Source organism: Carassius gibelio, chromosome A8 (assembly GCF_023724105.1).
Source record: "Carassius gibelio isolate Cgi1373 ecotype wild population from Czech Republic chromosome A8, carGib1.2-hapl.c, whole genome shotgun sequence".
NCBI lineage: Eukaryota > Metazoa > Chordata > Actinopteri > Cypriniformes > Cyprinidae > Carassius > Carassius gibelio.
In genome coordinates, this window is record NC_068378.1 from 12079184 (window position 1) to 12093952 (window position 14769).

A 14769-nucleotide genomic window follows, 5' to 3' on the forward strand; every position below is an offset into this window, starting at 1 on the left:
CCCCCACAAATAGATTTTCCAAAAGGCTTATAACTTTGTTGAATAAAATGAGCTCTTCACGTTTCAAAATTAAAATGCAGCGCGGGTGTTTTTATATGAATGCATCTTTGAAAAGAACCGACTGTCTTCACAAAAGCTTTGATGTAATTTTAATTTAGTCTTTCCTGTAATGCCTGATAAAGTAGTGTTTGTGTGAAGCGCTTATTTGATTACAGCCGTAACCGGGGAAACCACTATATCTCTACTCCAACAGTGTCTCCTGCTGGCAGATAATTAATTTTAATAATCAATTCTGTCAGTAAACATAAACAAAAAGCATGCTTCAGAACAGTTTTGAGAAGGTGCTTAAGTTTTGAGCCATGTTTTATTACTCTGAATTGGGTTACTAATACTATTACTATCTTGTACAATTTAACAATAATTGGCTCAAACTTTCATTGAGATGAATGAAAAAAAAAATCAGCTAAATGTATCTCCAAAAAATTGCCATTATATATTGGCCATTGGCTGCCCTGAATTAAAAAAAATCGGTATCTGCTAGTAAAAAACCCATATTGGTCGACCTCTAATCGTGATTCTGTCTCCAACTATTCTGGATCGGTTTTGAGTATTTAGAAAAATTAGTTTTTAACCAGATGTGCGATGACACTCAGTTTACTTTAGAAACACCAGTATTTTGCTTGCTTCCAAATTCCTCACACACATACACCACTTGAACCTTCCTTAAAATAATCTTCAATAAAGTTCGGAAAAGTTGAAGCAAATTAAAAGGACACTCGCGGGCATCTTTACACAGTTTGATGTTAAGGCTGATTTATACTTCTCTGTCTGACCTACGCCGTAGCCTTGATGCCGTGGGCTGTATGTCAGTTTTCATTTATACTTCTGCAACATTGTCCACATGCAGTACTTGGGATGTCAAATTTTGATAATTTCCATAATCGATCATCACTTAAGTTAACGATCAATTAATCGATTAATCTTTAACCGTAATGCTGCAAAACACATCTATTGCAGGCAGCAGTCACCAGCATGATAGGATGTGCAAAAGCTGCACACACACACACAAAATGCTTTCTCACTTGAATTAAAGGGGTTTTAGTTTGAATAAAATGCTAGTAGCAGGATTATAAAACGAACAGATGTGATGAGAGCTTGTCGTACGTTTGAAGTCATTTTACTTTGTTGACTGCACAGAAACCACGAACGTGCCTCTTTAAATGTTTTGTGGTGCTCGTTGTTGTATTTTAAAACACAATTGCAATGTTTTCAACCGACATTATGGCATTTAAAATAAAATTATCCCAAACGTAACTGTGGCACGCTTGTGACTGTGCTGCGCAGTAAGTGAACTGCTTCCATTGGTGCTTCTGCAAAACACACTGTTGCTCACATTAATTTGATCCTGCTGGATTCTGTTCTGGAAAATGTCAAATTTAGAATTTTCATGTTGCGGTAGGCCTATATGTTTTTAAAAAATCTGGCATACAGTAGGGCTGTGTATCACCAGCAAAGTCACAATACGATACGTATCACGATACAGAGGCCAAGATACGATACGTATTACGATACAGGACTGCAATGCACCTCAGTAGAATTTATAAAAACAGCTGTTTATGAAACAGTGCATACTTTAGGGCCAGTGCTAACTATAAGCAGTTGACCTCTGCGATATGAAGGGCCTCCATGCTGTACCACAGTATAATATAGGTAATGGCATTTGTTTAATGTTTACATTGGGCACTCCCCACCAGGTACAACATTCTGATTGTTTGCATTTTGTTTTTAAGCCAATAATAATAAATAATACATTTACTCATTCTAATAAATTTATATTGTAATGTACTCGTATTAATATATACAAAAATGTCATTACACAAATGAATGCACTCTTTAAAAATAAAATGAAAAGAAGAGTTCTAAACTAATGCACTGTCTTCTGTATCTTATGCACACTCTTTCCTCCCTTTCTTGATGAATTACAATGTTCTGAGAATAGAATATTGAAGTGGAGATCGCTAAACTGTAAGCTAACAGATGTTTTCAGAAAACAAGCGTGTTTATAGTGGTAAAAAAAAAAAAGAGCACGTGCACAGGGTTGCAAGGTTGACAAAGATAAGTAACACGCTTATCAGACATTTCCGTATTGCACAATGCTTGGGGGATAACATCTCTTTATATCAGGCAACCCCGGTTGTGTTCCTCTGCGGCCAGATTAAGCCTTGTTGTAGCCTATATATTATGCTCTATTCATTATTTTTTTGAAACCTTGCACTTTTCCACTCAATTTTAAACAATGTTCTTGTATCCAAGTTAAGCACTGTCCACTGCAGTGCACGGCCAGCTGTATCGATATTAATTGTCAAATCTCTGTGACGATACATCCTTGTATCGATATTTTGAACACAGCACTAGCATACAGTGCATTAGATTGTGACAGCGCATTTGTGCGTGCATACGAGGGCGAGCGAGGGCAGCTTTGGCTAGATTTATTTGGAGTTTATTGCTCATGTCTCATTCAGCACAAATTCAAATGTTTCCATATTCGCAATGTATTTGAATGTTAAACTGTTATTTATAATGTAAACTAGGCTTGTACTTTACACGCATTCGCACATAGACGGAAAAGATCATCCTCTTCATATGAGCAGAAACGCCCTTAGCTTAACAGCAGAGTGAACCATATACTACAGTCTATTTAAACTGACTAGTGTAATCTTTTAAATGCTTAGGTGACTATTTTAAAGGTACTAAGGAGGTAAGTCTGAATTGCTGGAATAAGCAAAAGTAATATTTGATAATTGCTGGGTATTAATTCGATTAGTAGTCGAAAAACACCCCCTCGCAAAAATTTAGCATGCCGGGAGCACAATCTGTTCACAATTAGTCCGGCCGCAGAGAACACCCTTTCTGCTGTTGCAGCCATTATTCTAGTATTAATTTAATTCTAATATTCTTTATTAATTTAATTCACAAATATGATTGGAACATTTTGTTTGTTAAATTCAAGTTTGTATGTTTTTAAATAGACTACAAAGTGGCCAGTGCAAAACAGTGAGTTGAGCATTTTTGATCAGTTTATCCTTGTATACATGTGTATTAGGGGTGTCACGATTTCGATTTTAAATCGAAATCGATCAAAATTAAGTCACAGTCTCAAACTTCGAATTAAAAAATGGAATCGTCGATGCTGCCACGGCCCCATGTTGTATGACGGCAAATCAATGACAAAAATAACCGAGCATACAACTGATGCTGGCGCGCACGCTATATGGCTTCCGCGAGAGGAAAACTGAATCGGATGTGAAGAAACAGGAGCCCGCAAACTCTTTCAAACTCTCGCGCGCGAACAATTTTATTTTTGTCAGTCGTGGGGCGGGGCTTGCTGTTTTAGTTGTTATCTCAAATGTCATTGGTTATTCCCCTTTTCCTAAAGTCAGTATTCGACGCCTGTTAGAAAATGATTAATAATTCACTTGACTTGACCCATGACTTCATCAGTGTACCAGATACATGTAAGTAATCATTTCTTTTGCTTGTTTAATTTATTTTTGTCTTTAATGAAATTTAATGCATTGTTTATAGAGTAGATCTTTTGTAGATACTTGATTAACTGGAATTCTTCTGATTGCTAGTGATTGTAATAAGAGATACACATATTTTACAGACTGTAATGATGCACACACACACACACACACACACACACACACATACATACATATATATAAATCTAAATCTAAATGTATGACAGTGAAGTGTTTAACAAGTGTTTTATCTTTAATCTTTTAAATAGATACATCGTAATATCTTTTGTGAAGAAGACTACACTTACAAAAGAGAAACTGGATGGCAGTTTATTTTAAGTTTTCAATTGACTAAAGATATAAGTTATTGTTACATTATGTTGTTAATAAAAGTTTTAAATTTGACAATGTAGTGTGGTACATTGCAAACAAAGGTCAGATATTATATTGCATAAAAGTCTAGTTTGAAAAATGACAATCTGTGCTTTAAAAAGAATAAATGTAAAAATCGAGAATCGAATCGAACCGTGAGCTTAGAATCGAAAATGCAATCGAATCGAGGATTTGGAGAATTGTGACACCCCTAATGTGTACATACACACCTTATATTCTCTGTGTTGATCATTGTCAACCGCATTAATTGTGAGCACGTGGCTCTGTGAGGAATACACTCACACGTGCTATATTGGGAAATAATGTCTATTATCAAGATTCATTTTTAGAGACATCTGAATGCTGTTGTCGGTACAATAAATCAGTCAACCTCTGCTTACTGTAGACTCAACAGACACTGATAGAAAGCACAGCTCCTCTTCCAGTGAAGTCTTGGCCACTCTTCCACATGAGTCAATACTTTATTATGCTGCCAGAAACACACATACACCCACACACACATAGCAAACTCATCCTGGGACTAACTGCCATATAAAATCCACAAGCTACAGACCTCATACAAGACATCAGGCAAAGAACAGAAACCTGTGGAGCATTCAAACAAAAATGAGAAGGGGAATATAGAAGTTATTACATCTTAGGAACAAGCACTTGGAGATTTAAAAGGATGATGGTAAAGACGTATTTAAACATCAAATGTAAAGATGCAGTCGGATTATATCTCCAAATTGTCCACTCTGGACATGCTACAGGCTTGTAAAGAAAACAATGGTACATAGGGCTGGGCAATATAAAAAAAAAAAATCTCAATATTATTACTTTTTTTAAGATATTCAATATATATCTCTATGTTTTCACTTGCATTTAAAAAATAAAAATAACCAAGGGTTAAGGTACCAAGATGGAGCAATGCACTGTGTGTACTGTAAGAAATGAAACAACCAGCAGTGGAAAAGGTTAGTGTAGTATGTTTCTCTATTCACACAACAGCGATTGAGTTAATGCATTTATACAGTGACCACAATCGCAAACAATACAGTCAAGATCTCATGTCAGAAGACAGAAGAAAATGTATCTATGTAACAGTAAAGCTCTGATTTGGGGATTTGAACTCTTGATATCTGGCAACCGCACTCATGAGAGTTTGCGTAGTAGAGGAGTGTAGAGCAGTTGGCAATAACAAGTTCCTGTTTTTTGACGTTTGGCACATTCTTTTGTGAAATAATGCTTGAATTTAAATTATTCGATATTCACAATATTTTCAAATTTTACATCATCGTCAAAATTATTCCGATATTATCGCTAATATTCGATATATCGCCCAGCACTAATGGGACATAGGAAATTTCAGACAGATTTTTCCAAAAGGCAAGTTCCACTGTTTTGTTATTTCCTGGCCTTACTTCTCCAACTTGACTTGATTACTTTTACTCCCTCTTGGCCTCATTTATCAACACACTCAACATTTCCAAGATCAGATTATGAAAATAAATCCTAAAGCTGGCATTTACATTCACAGTGACTTGAATGAAGAAAGATTCAGTGAGATCAACAGTAAGTGGCCGATAGCAGGAAGGTGAAGCCGGTTTCCATTCCTTCTTCAAAATGCATCTGTCAATTTCGCCAACTCATACACACAGCTGCTTTAGGCTCTACTACGCAAAATCTGTCCAACCCTCACATTCTGTTTCATAAGCCTTGCTTGTTTCACAATGGGCCAGTGAGTACAAACCCCTGAGGCAGAGAGAATCACCACCAATACACTACACCCTCACAACTGCAGCAGCAGAGAAAACGGAGGATAATAAAGAAAACATCAGATGGATGACAGACAACCCACATACAGCCTTAACTCTACCCTGATATTCAGGTCGAAGTGCAAAGTGCTGCCATGAGCACTGAGAATCCAGAGAACAGCTGAGCTAAACTCAAAACACACATATTAGATATAGACTGGCAGTAAAAGCAAAATTCACTCCAACAGATTTTGTGATAAAATGAGAAGCAAATCTAAGACAAGCTATAAAATACCCAATTTGTTCAAAATATAGAACTTGGTAAAGGTATACTTTAAACCATGAGTAACAACAATAAGCTAACACACTTAACTCCTATTTGCACAGGATAAGTATTATCTGGGGACCTTGTATGATCTTGAGTTTAATTTGATTAGGATAAATTAAATTAATGTTTTATGCCTTCATCTGATTACCAGAAAAAAAGAGAAGAACATTTTATAGGGCCCTATTATTGTTTAAAAAAGGACTGTATATAAAAATAAAAGAATAGGTTTAAAATACAGGCCTGTGGATCCTATTTTTTATTATTATTATTATTATTAATAATTCGCCATTTGTAAACTGATGTTTCTAAAAAAAATAGAAAAATATCAATAGGATTTGCATTAAAACTATATTCACTGAACGTAATAAAAAAATGTGAGAAACAAATTTAATCGAATCGGGACATCTGAATCAATACCCAGCCCTAATAGCCGTGTGGCGTAGTATAGTGATATGATCGTAGACTTGCCGTAAGTGTTGTCAAAAGACACCGGGTACCGAATACTGAAATTTTGGTACCGTGACAACAGTACTTGCCGCGATAGACGGTGCTGACAGTGAAACCGGTTTTAAGCCGCAACACCGGGCACGTCAATTGCCCACCGCAGCACTAACCCCCACTGTCGTTTAGATTTTTTATTGTAATAAAAATCATTTAGTTCAGTAAAAGAACACACCACAAACCTGAACGCGCCTGCTCACTGCAGTGTGCCGAACGACAGTTGCATTACAGATCAGATTTAATTTCTCCAGTGAGAAATAAAACAAGAACAATTACTCAAATTACAAGCACAGATGAATCCAACAAAACAGAGTTACAAATATCATCATTCAGGTGCAATAACTAACTGCAAAGAAAAAAAACTGTGCTCACTGTACAAGTTAAATACAGATCAGGGCTCTAGACTAGCTTTTTGCACTGGTTGCACTGGTGCGCTACTCAACTTTTTTTCTTAGGTGCTCCAGCACAAAAGTTAGGTGAACCCAAATTTTTTTATTTTTATTTATTTTTTTTTTTTATTATAAACGCTGTCCATATAGGTAATATTGCCTTGTAGACTAAATGATTAACTAACAATCTGGTCAACATAAAAGTTATTTATCTGAAGCATAATTCTACAAGAAAGGTAACTTACTGAAAAAGTGCCATGTGACCAATTTTGACAGTCTATGATTAGACCGTTTGTTTTTTTATTTTATTCTTTGCCATCTAATCCAGTAGAGAGCACTCTAGAGGTATTGTAGCGTAGGCCCATGACCAAATCAAGCGAATAATAGCTAGTAGCCAGGCACGTCTGTGCGCTCCGATCATGTGCTCTCCACGGCAGGAAACATTGTAAATAAAAAGATAGCCGCACTTAATACAGATCAAGTTGATAGACTTGTGTTCCTTGCAAACAATATTATGAAATCAATTAGGCTAGGCTATATGCCTTACTTCTGCTGCTGTTTAGTGAAGTGAAGTGGAAGTGAAGTGAAGTGAAGTGAAGTGACATTCAGCCAAGTATGGTGACCCATACTCAGAATTTGTGCTCTGCATTTAACCCATCCGAAATGCACACACACAGAGCAGTGAACACACACACACACACACACTGTGAGCACACACCCGGAGCAGTGGGCAGCCATTTATGCTGCGGCCCGGGGAGCAGTTGGGGGTTCGATGCCTTGCTCAAGGGCACCTAAGTCGTGGTATTGAAGGTGGAGAGAGAGCTGTTCGTGCACTACCCCCACCCACAATTCCGTCCTGCCCGAGACTAGAACTCACAACCCTTCGATTGGGAGTCCAACCCTCTAACCACGACTTCCCCAAAGGTTGCTGTCAGAAGTGGGATTCGAACCCACGCCTCCAGAGGAGACTGCGACCTGAACGCAGCGCCTTAGACCGCTTGGCCATCCTAAGTTGTCACGTTATTGTTTGTGCCTGTTCCGAATTGTTTTTTTTTTTCATTTAGCCTAATGTTGTGGGATATGCATAGTGGCACTTCAAATAAGTTGATATTCTAAATTGATAACCTGCTGTTTCAAAAATTGAGTAAAAAACATAATAATCCAGATATTCCTGTTTATGACTCACTGTTAATACATTTGTGATTGAATCTCCAATAGGCTAGGTTTTTTTTTTTTTTTTTTAATGCGCGAGGGGGTGGGCATGTAGATATTCGAATATATTCAAAAACATTGCATGATATACGATATCTTTTCGAATTAGATTTTTCTCAAAAGTGACAGCCCTAGCCTGCATGCATACTATGCCTGCATTCAACTTACTCAATGCCAGGAACACAAAAAGGTTATGTGGCTTAGTAGAACACACAAATACATTCTATCACTCAATACAGTCTATCCCCAGCACTCGACACCACAATCACTGTCTGAATACATGCTGTACTTGACACCCAGAGTCACATGAACGCATACAAACACACAAACCTCAATTTTTAGTCCCTCTTGCTGGCTGCTCTCCAGATTACTAAAAATGTCAGAGAGGTAGCAGCTGCTTTTGATGTGGCTGTGCAGGCAGACACTGACTTTTTCAACAGACCACCACTAACTGCGAGACCACTTGACACTCCTGCTGACAAATACAGAACTCTCAGAAAGAACACAAACGCTGAGTGTGCACCCAAACAGGAGTGCATGCTGCTACAGTTTAATGCACTGATACTCTACAACACCACTCTATGTTCACTTCCTTAGGGAACCTGCTTTGACTGATTAAGAATGTATACTGAGGAAAGGAAAGGATATGTACTAAGAGCGTGCACGATGCATGATTACATCACAAGCAAATAAAGTAGTATGTAAAAAGAAAGCTGAAATAGTTCAATTTTGCTTAGAAGGAAATAATCACAAAATGCTGCTTAGGTGACTATGATGAATTCATGCGATAACCACCTTCAACAGTCAAATCAAACAAGGCAAGCCTTTCAGCAGGGATAGGACTAAATTCTCATATCTTCAGAATGAGCATGCATACATTTGCTTGAGCAGGTGAACGCATGTCATAGAATAATCTAAAACACTTTGTTGTTATAACAAGCTGTGGTTTTGTGTGAGTCACCATTGTGTAACAAAGAAAGAGGAACTGACTGTACTGATAAAACTGGAGACATCCGAGTAGGGGAGCGGTGAGTAGTGGCTGATTGCTCAGGGGAGGGGTTGACAGTCAGAACCTCCAGACAGTGCATTTACTGAACGTTAATGGGGTACTCCATTCTGACCATATGCAAAATTGATGTCAGATCAAGGACTTCTTCTAAAACACCCAGAAGGCTGCTATGCTGTGCACTCCACTGTCCGCCAGACACTTCAAGTTCAAATGACCTTCTTGTATCACATTCAAAGTTTAAAACACCACCCACTAAAGGCTGATTTATACCTAAAGGATTAGTTCACCGAAAAATTCATTATCATTATCATATATATATTATTATTCATTATCGTCATTAATAACTCACCCTCATGTCGTTCCAAACCCGCAAGACCTCCGTTCATCTTCGAAACATAGTTTCAGATATTTTAGATTTAGTCAGAGAGCTCTCAGTCCCTCCATTGAAGCTGTGTGCATGGTATACTGTCCATGTCCAGAAAGGTAATAAAAACATCTTCAAAGTAGTAGAGTTGTTCCGATTCCGATACTACTATCGGAAATATCACCGATACCACTATCGGAAATATCACCGATACCACAACAAATTCTGGCATCGGCGAGTACATGAGCCCATATACCGATCCGATACCATTTCCTTACACAAAACCTAGAACACAAGACCTAGTTATGACTGCTAGCTTTGCCTTACCGCTGCACGGTTCTTCTTCGCTGCTCAGAATGCATTACAAACACAGGAAGTTGTGCTGTGTTGCCACAAGCAACCCCTTTTTTAGAGCAGCGAAGAATAAATGAAAAAGCGTTAGCAACACTGATCTATATATGACTGGATCGCTCATTGCGTTCTAAACTGCCAACAGACAGTGAAGCCACTTCTATATTATAGATCAGTGGTTAGCAGCATGTCCGCTGTTTAGCAGTATTTCATACTGGACCAACCAGACAGTAAAACGGCGACTAGTTTAAGACACAGAAATTATCAAGTCATTCATCACGTGAGAAGTCTTGTACAGGCAAATGACGACCTCTCACCGGTGATTCGCAATGGTTTTAGATGACAATTACTCCTCATTGACCACGTTGTTTCAAATAGTAGTACAACGGCGAATTTGACTAGTATAAAAATCCTTGGCCTGTCAAAAGTATAAATCCTGCTTAAGAAGGACACTAACATATACATCCCTTGAAGTAAAAACTAAAGGCTCCCTGACCTCCAGCATGGGGCAATTAGTCTAATAGGCTAAAAGGTATTTGCAGCCTATTTTCTCTGGCCTTTATAGCAATCAAACACTTGGCTATGGGCACATGTTTACAACACTCACAGCACACACACTGACCACCACTAGTGCAGGACAGATGCCATGGGAGTTAGTCCAAAACTCTGCCTTTAATAATAGGATCAGTCAGGCTCAATTCTGATAAAATCAAGTCATAAATTAGTATTAAGTAATGCTTTGCAATAGTGCATTTTGTATAAAACAAACATCACAGCTCTGTTATTGTTACTGTGTAGTTTTGCTCAAATAGGTCATCTATTCAGTCCTTTAAAACTTTGAAAAAATTTTTTACTTCTAGCTATATCTAAGTAACATTAAAAATGTGTCTCTCTTAATGTGTCAAAACTAAATATTTTGGCCATATATATATACATATATACACACACACACACACACACACAAATTATCTGCATAAACTTCTCAACAGATATGGTGCTATCAGTTGCTGATATGGAGTATTATTGCCTCACTGAGCTAACAAACACACTACACATATAACACTAGCAGTTACGTCACTCTGATATCATCCCACCATTAGGGGAACTCCAGCAATTCAGCCTTATCAAACTGTATCTGATGTGACACAACTGCTGATGATAGCAAGCAAGAAAACTGAACACAAAGATCAGCGAAAGTAGAAAGCTTATAGCCCACTTTCTAAAAGGGCTATTAACTGATCCAAAAGGCCTGAAAAAAATACTTAATGAAATTGGTAAAAAAAAAAAACAACAAAAAAAAACAAAGGGTGGACAATTAAAATTAAGTGTTCTTTAAATCAAAAACTGATGCTAATTAACTAGAATGTATAATGTGGTGTTATCTGTTAGTCTAAGCAAACAAGAAATACTTTCTTGCATTTAAAGGAGGTAAAAAGCAGATAAGGTATTTACCATACAACTTTGAATCAATGTAAATAATCCACAAATTATTATTCTTTTAATAAATTAATACTTTTATCCAACTATGACGCACTAAATTGATCAAAAGTTACAGTTAAGTCACTAATAATGTTACTAAAGGCTTCTATTTCAAACAAATGCATTTGAACTTTCAATTCCTCAAAGACTCCTGGAAAAAGTACCAGAAAAGAGTAAAATATTAATGTTTTTAACATTGACAATACAATTGTTTTCTTGAGCAGCAAACCTTTATATTAGAATGATTTATGATATATAATGTGACATTGAAGACTGAAGTAATATCTGCTGAGAATTCAGATTTACCATCACAGGAATAAAATACTCCGATAGAAAAGAGATGTTTTAAATTGTAATATTATTACACAATATTACTGTTTTTACTGTATTTTTGATCAAATAAATGCAGCCTTGATGAGCATAAGAAACTTATTTCAAAAACATTTTAAAAAAATCATACCAACCTCAAATCCGAATGGTAGGGTATAATATATAAAAATGAAAATAATATATAAATGCTGTCTACATGAACAAGGCTGATGTAGATTAACACATATAATAGCACAAAACAAAGCACTCTTCCATTATGAAAGAACAACATTTTTCAATACACAGTGTCTGCAGGAGGAACCGTTCTTCTTAAGCCTTATGTAGACAGCACTGCAGCAGGGGCAAAACCCAACCAATGCAACACACAGCCAACTCAGCAAAGAAGTCCACCATAGTCAATACAAAGAGGGATGGCATGATGACAAGCCTAAAAGCCTGCTTACAAAGAAAGCATTTTGCATACAGTTATTTGCCATCTATGTTCCACTCTAGCTGTTCATTTATCAAAATGAAGAACGGTCAAGGACGAACTCTTTGTAAGCCATCCTTATCTTGTCTCTGAATAGTACTCAAGCATGTTCCGGCGTTCATATAAGTAGAACAAAGCATCTGACATGAATTAACGAAAAGGCCGGCTGTAACAAAGCTTGCAGCTGCAAAACTGCTGTGCACCAAGTATTAGAGTCTGTGCAAAACATTTTGAAAACTGAGATCAAGTGGTAAACTAGCTCCACATTTCACCAGACAAAGCTTAAAAGGCAACCCCATTTCTTTTCAATGCTTATCAACAATCTGCATGGAGCAGTGATGAGAGAGAGAAAGAATATCATTACTCATTACGCAGCGCAGAGGAGTGGAACTGGAGTGGATATGAGTCCAAAACAAATCTGTTGTTTTCTGGCCATGAGTCCTGAAAGCCCTGTGGAGCAAAGAGGTTGTCTGAGGCCAGTTCTGTTTTGGGTTCAGCCATCTCGCTGGTCCACTTATGACACTGTGCTTTGTTCTCTTTTAATGTACAGTGGGAAAGAATACTGCACAAGAGAAAAAAAATCCCTCTGCTGGCCCATGTCCAATTAAACTAATACACTTAAGCTGTGTGGCCCCCATTTTTCACATTCCACTGCCTTTCATGTGCAAATCAACAGCTGTTGACAAGCATTTGGTATCCACTATGATTTATTGACCCTTAATAACAACATCCGAGATGGAAAGTGGGCGACTGTAGTTCCAGGCTCAACACCAGTGGGATATGAAGGTGTTAGAGAGCTTTGTGAAGGAGGCGTTACCCGTCATGTTTATCATGAAAGATTTTTCAACACTTTCCTAGTGATATTTACAGTACAATGAAGGAAGCCAGAGTCTCTGATTCATTTGAATACAATAGAAAAGTGAGGCAGTGTAGAGAATTGTAAAGTGTTTCATGAACAATGTAGCTCTGAATATGGGCTCACAAACCACATACTGTTAAAGTCTGAAAGCTATTCCCACGCACTATTGGTCTTTATACCTTAAATGTTATCTTTATACTGGGGGCATACACATTTGAGAGGCTGGGGGGAGGAACAGTGAGTGAGTGGTGCCAATGTCTGATTAAAAAATATATATATATTTAAAAACTGTTGCCAACCACACACACAGGCATATATATAAAGATGCATGTATATATACTTACATAGATAAATAAAGTTTTTTAGTGTTTATAAACACAAGTAAAGATTCCCTCCTCTGGACACATTCAATAATAAGATGTTGAACAAAATATTATTCATAGCACGGATCTAATCTGATTAACATCAAAGAAACATATCCAAAACAGACTGAAACTATAAACATAATTCTCAGCTTGCACCCGGCAGCGTTACTACAGAACAAGCAATCAATAACATTTAACACACGAACCGAGCTAACTCGGCTAACTCGACAGCCAACCCCCAAAAAACCGCTCAACGGCAGGCTGTATGCTTTACAAAACATCGTTTATAATGCTAGAAACCGATTAAACACATGACGTAACAAGTCGGACGTAATTTAGCAGCATTCCGTCTAACGTTATATCAAAAGCCCCGCTAGCTATGCTAACTAGCCGACCAGTTTTTACGAGAGGCTCGTTCAGTGTAGCAGGGGTTCAGTGAAGGAATAATGGCCGTTAAGGCACAGAAAAGCCCCGTTACTTCGACAACGGCTCTGAGAAGAGTCTCAGCTCCATTAAAAACCAATAAACGACTGACAGACTCGTTGGCAAAATGTCTTGTAGTAACTTACCTCTCCGTGGAAGGTGAAGATCTATCGTTACCAGACTTTTATGTAGTTTCTGAGGAGAAAGAAATTAAGAAATTTCCGCGAATAATCCACATGTACGGTTTGCAAAGGGCGTGTTTTCGTCCTTGTCGGTTTGAGCCGCAAATCCACTGGAGCGCCGCGCGCCCGTCGCGTGAGAAACTAGGCTGCTCTCGCGCTCCGTCGATGGGTTCGGCCTTCTCGCGTTCCTCGTCTGTTTTTCCTCTCTCTTCTGTCTGTTTTACTCTCGTTTCCGCCCTCTTATCTCCAAAAGGCTGTGATTCGAGAAGAGCAGTTCGTGCCCATTCTGTCTAGTCGTTTTTCGCAGCGGTGGCTGTAAATACACAAAGCGACTGAGAGAGAATCTCCACGGTTCAGAGATGTGACTCGACTCCGTGTGACTGACTGACTGACTGCTGCTGGCAAAGCAAGAGTCGGCTGTACGTCAAGTGCAGTTTCTCAGCCTTAAAGGGCCAGTGCGCTCCTTTTGAATACAGATCCTACTGCTATGCAAATCACTACAAATCACACCACTCGTTACAATGATATGAATAGAATACGAAGACATACCAAATCAGTACAAATATGCAAAATACATAGTTAGGTAAAATGATTCCTGAGGTGTGTGTGGGTACAGGTAGCAAGCTGCAAAGGTGAGTTTAAACAAAATAGATTTTTTTTTCCAAACAAACAAAAAAAAAAAAAAAATCAAAATGGCCAAACAAATGTTAAATCAAAAACTAAAACTGTAACAGAAATGTAATGTAATTTCTGTTTGACATTTAAGTGTAAATCCAGTACAACCCTGTCATAATTAAAACTTTAATTCAATACTCAAATGGCAAATCAAATACTAATAGAAACATATCAGGAAGA

General features: G+C 37.7%; 1 protein-coding gene across 2 annotated transcripts in view; it reads right to left on the reverse strand.

Annotated features, from left to right (window-relative positions):
• Positions 1–14335, reverse strand: part of LOC128018474 (nuclear receptor corepressor 2) — a 100319-nt gene extending 85984 nt beyond the window's left edge. For both annotated transcript variants that reach the window (XM_052603978.1, XM_052603977.1), the window contains exon 1: positions 13879–14335. The gene's annotated coding sequence lies outside the window, so the exon portion shown is untranslated. The remainder of the gene's footprint in view (positions 1–13878) is intronic.
• Positions 14336–14769: the final 434 nt, after the last annotated feature.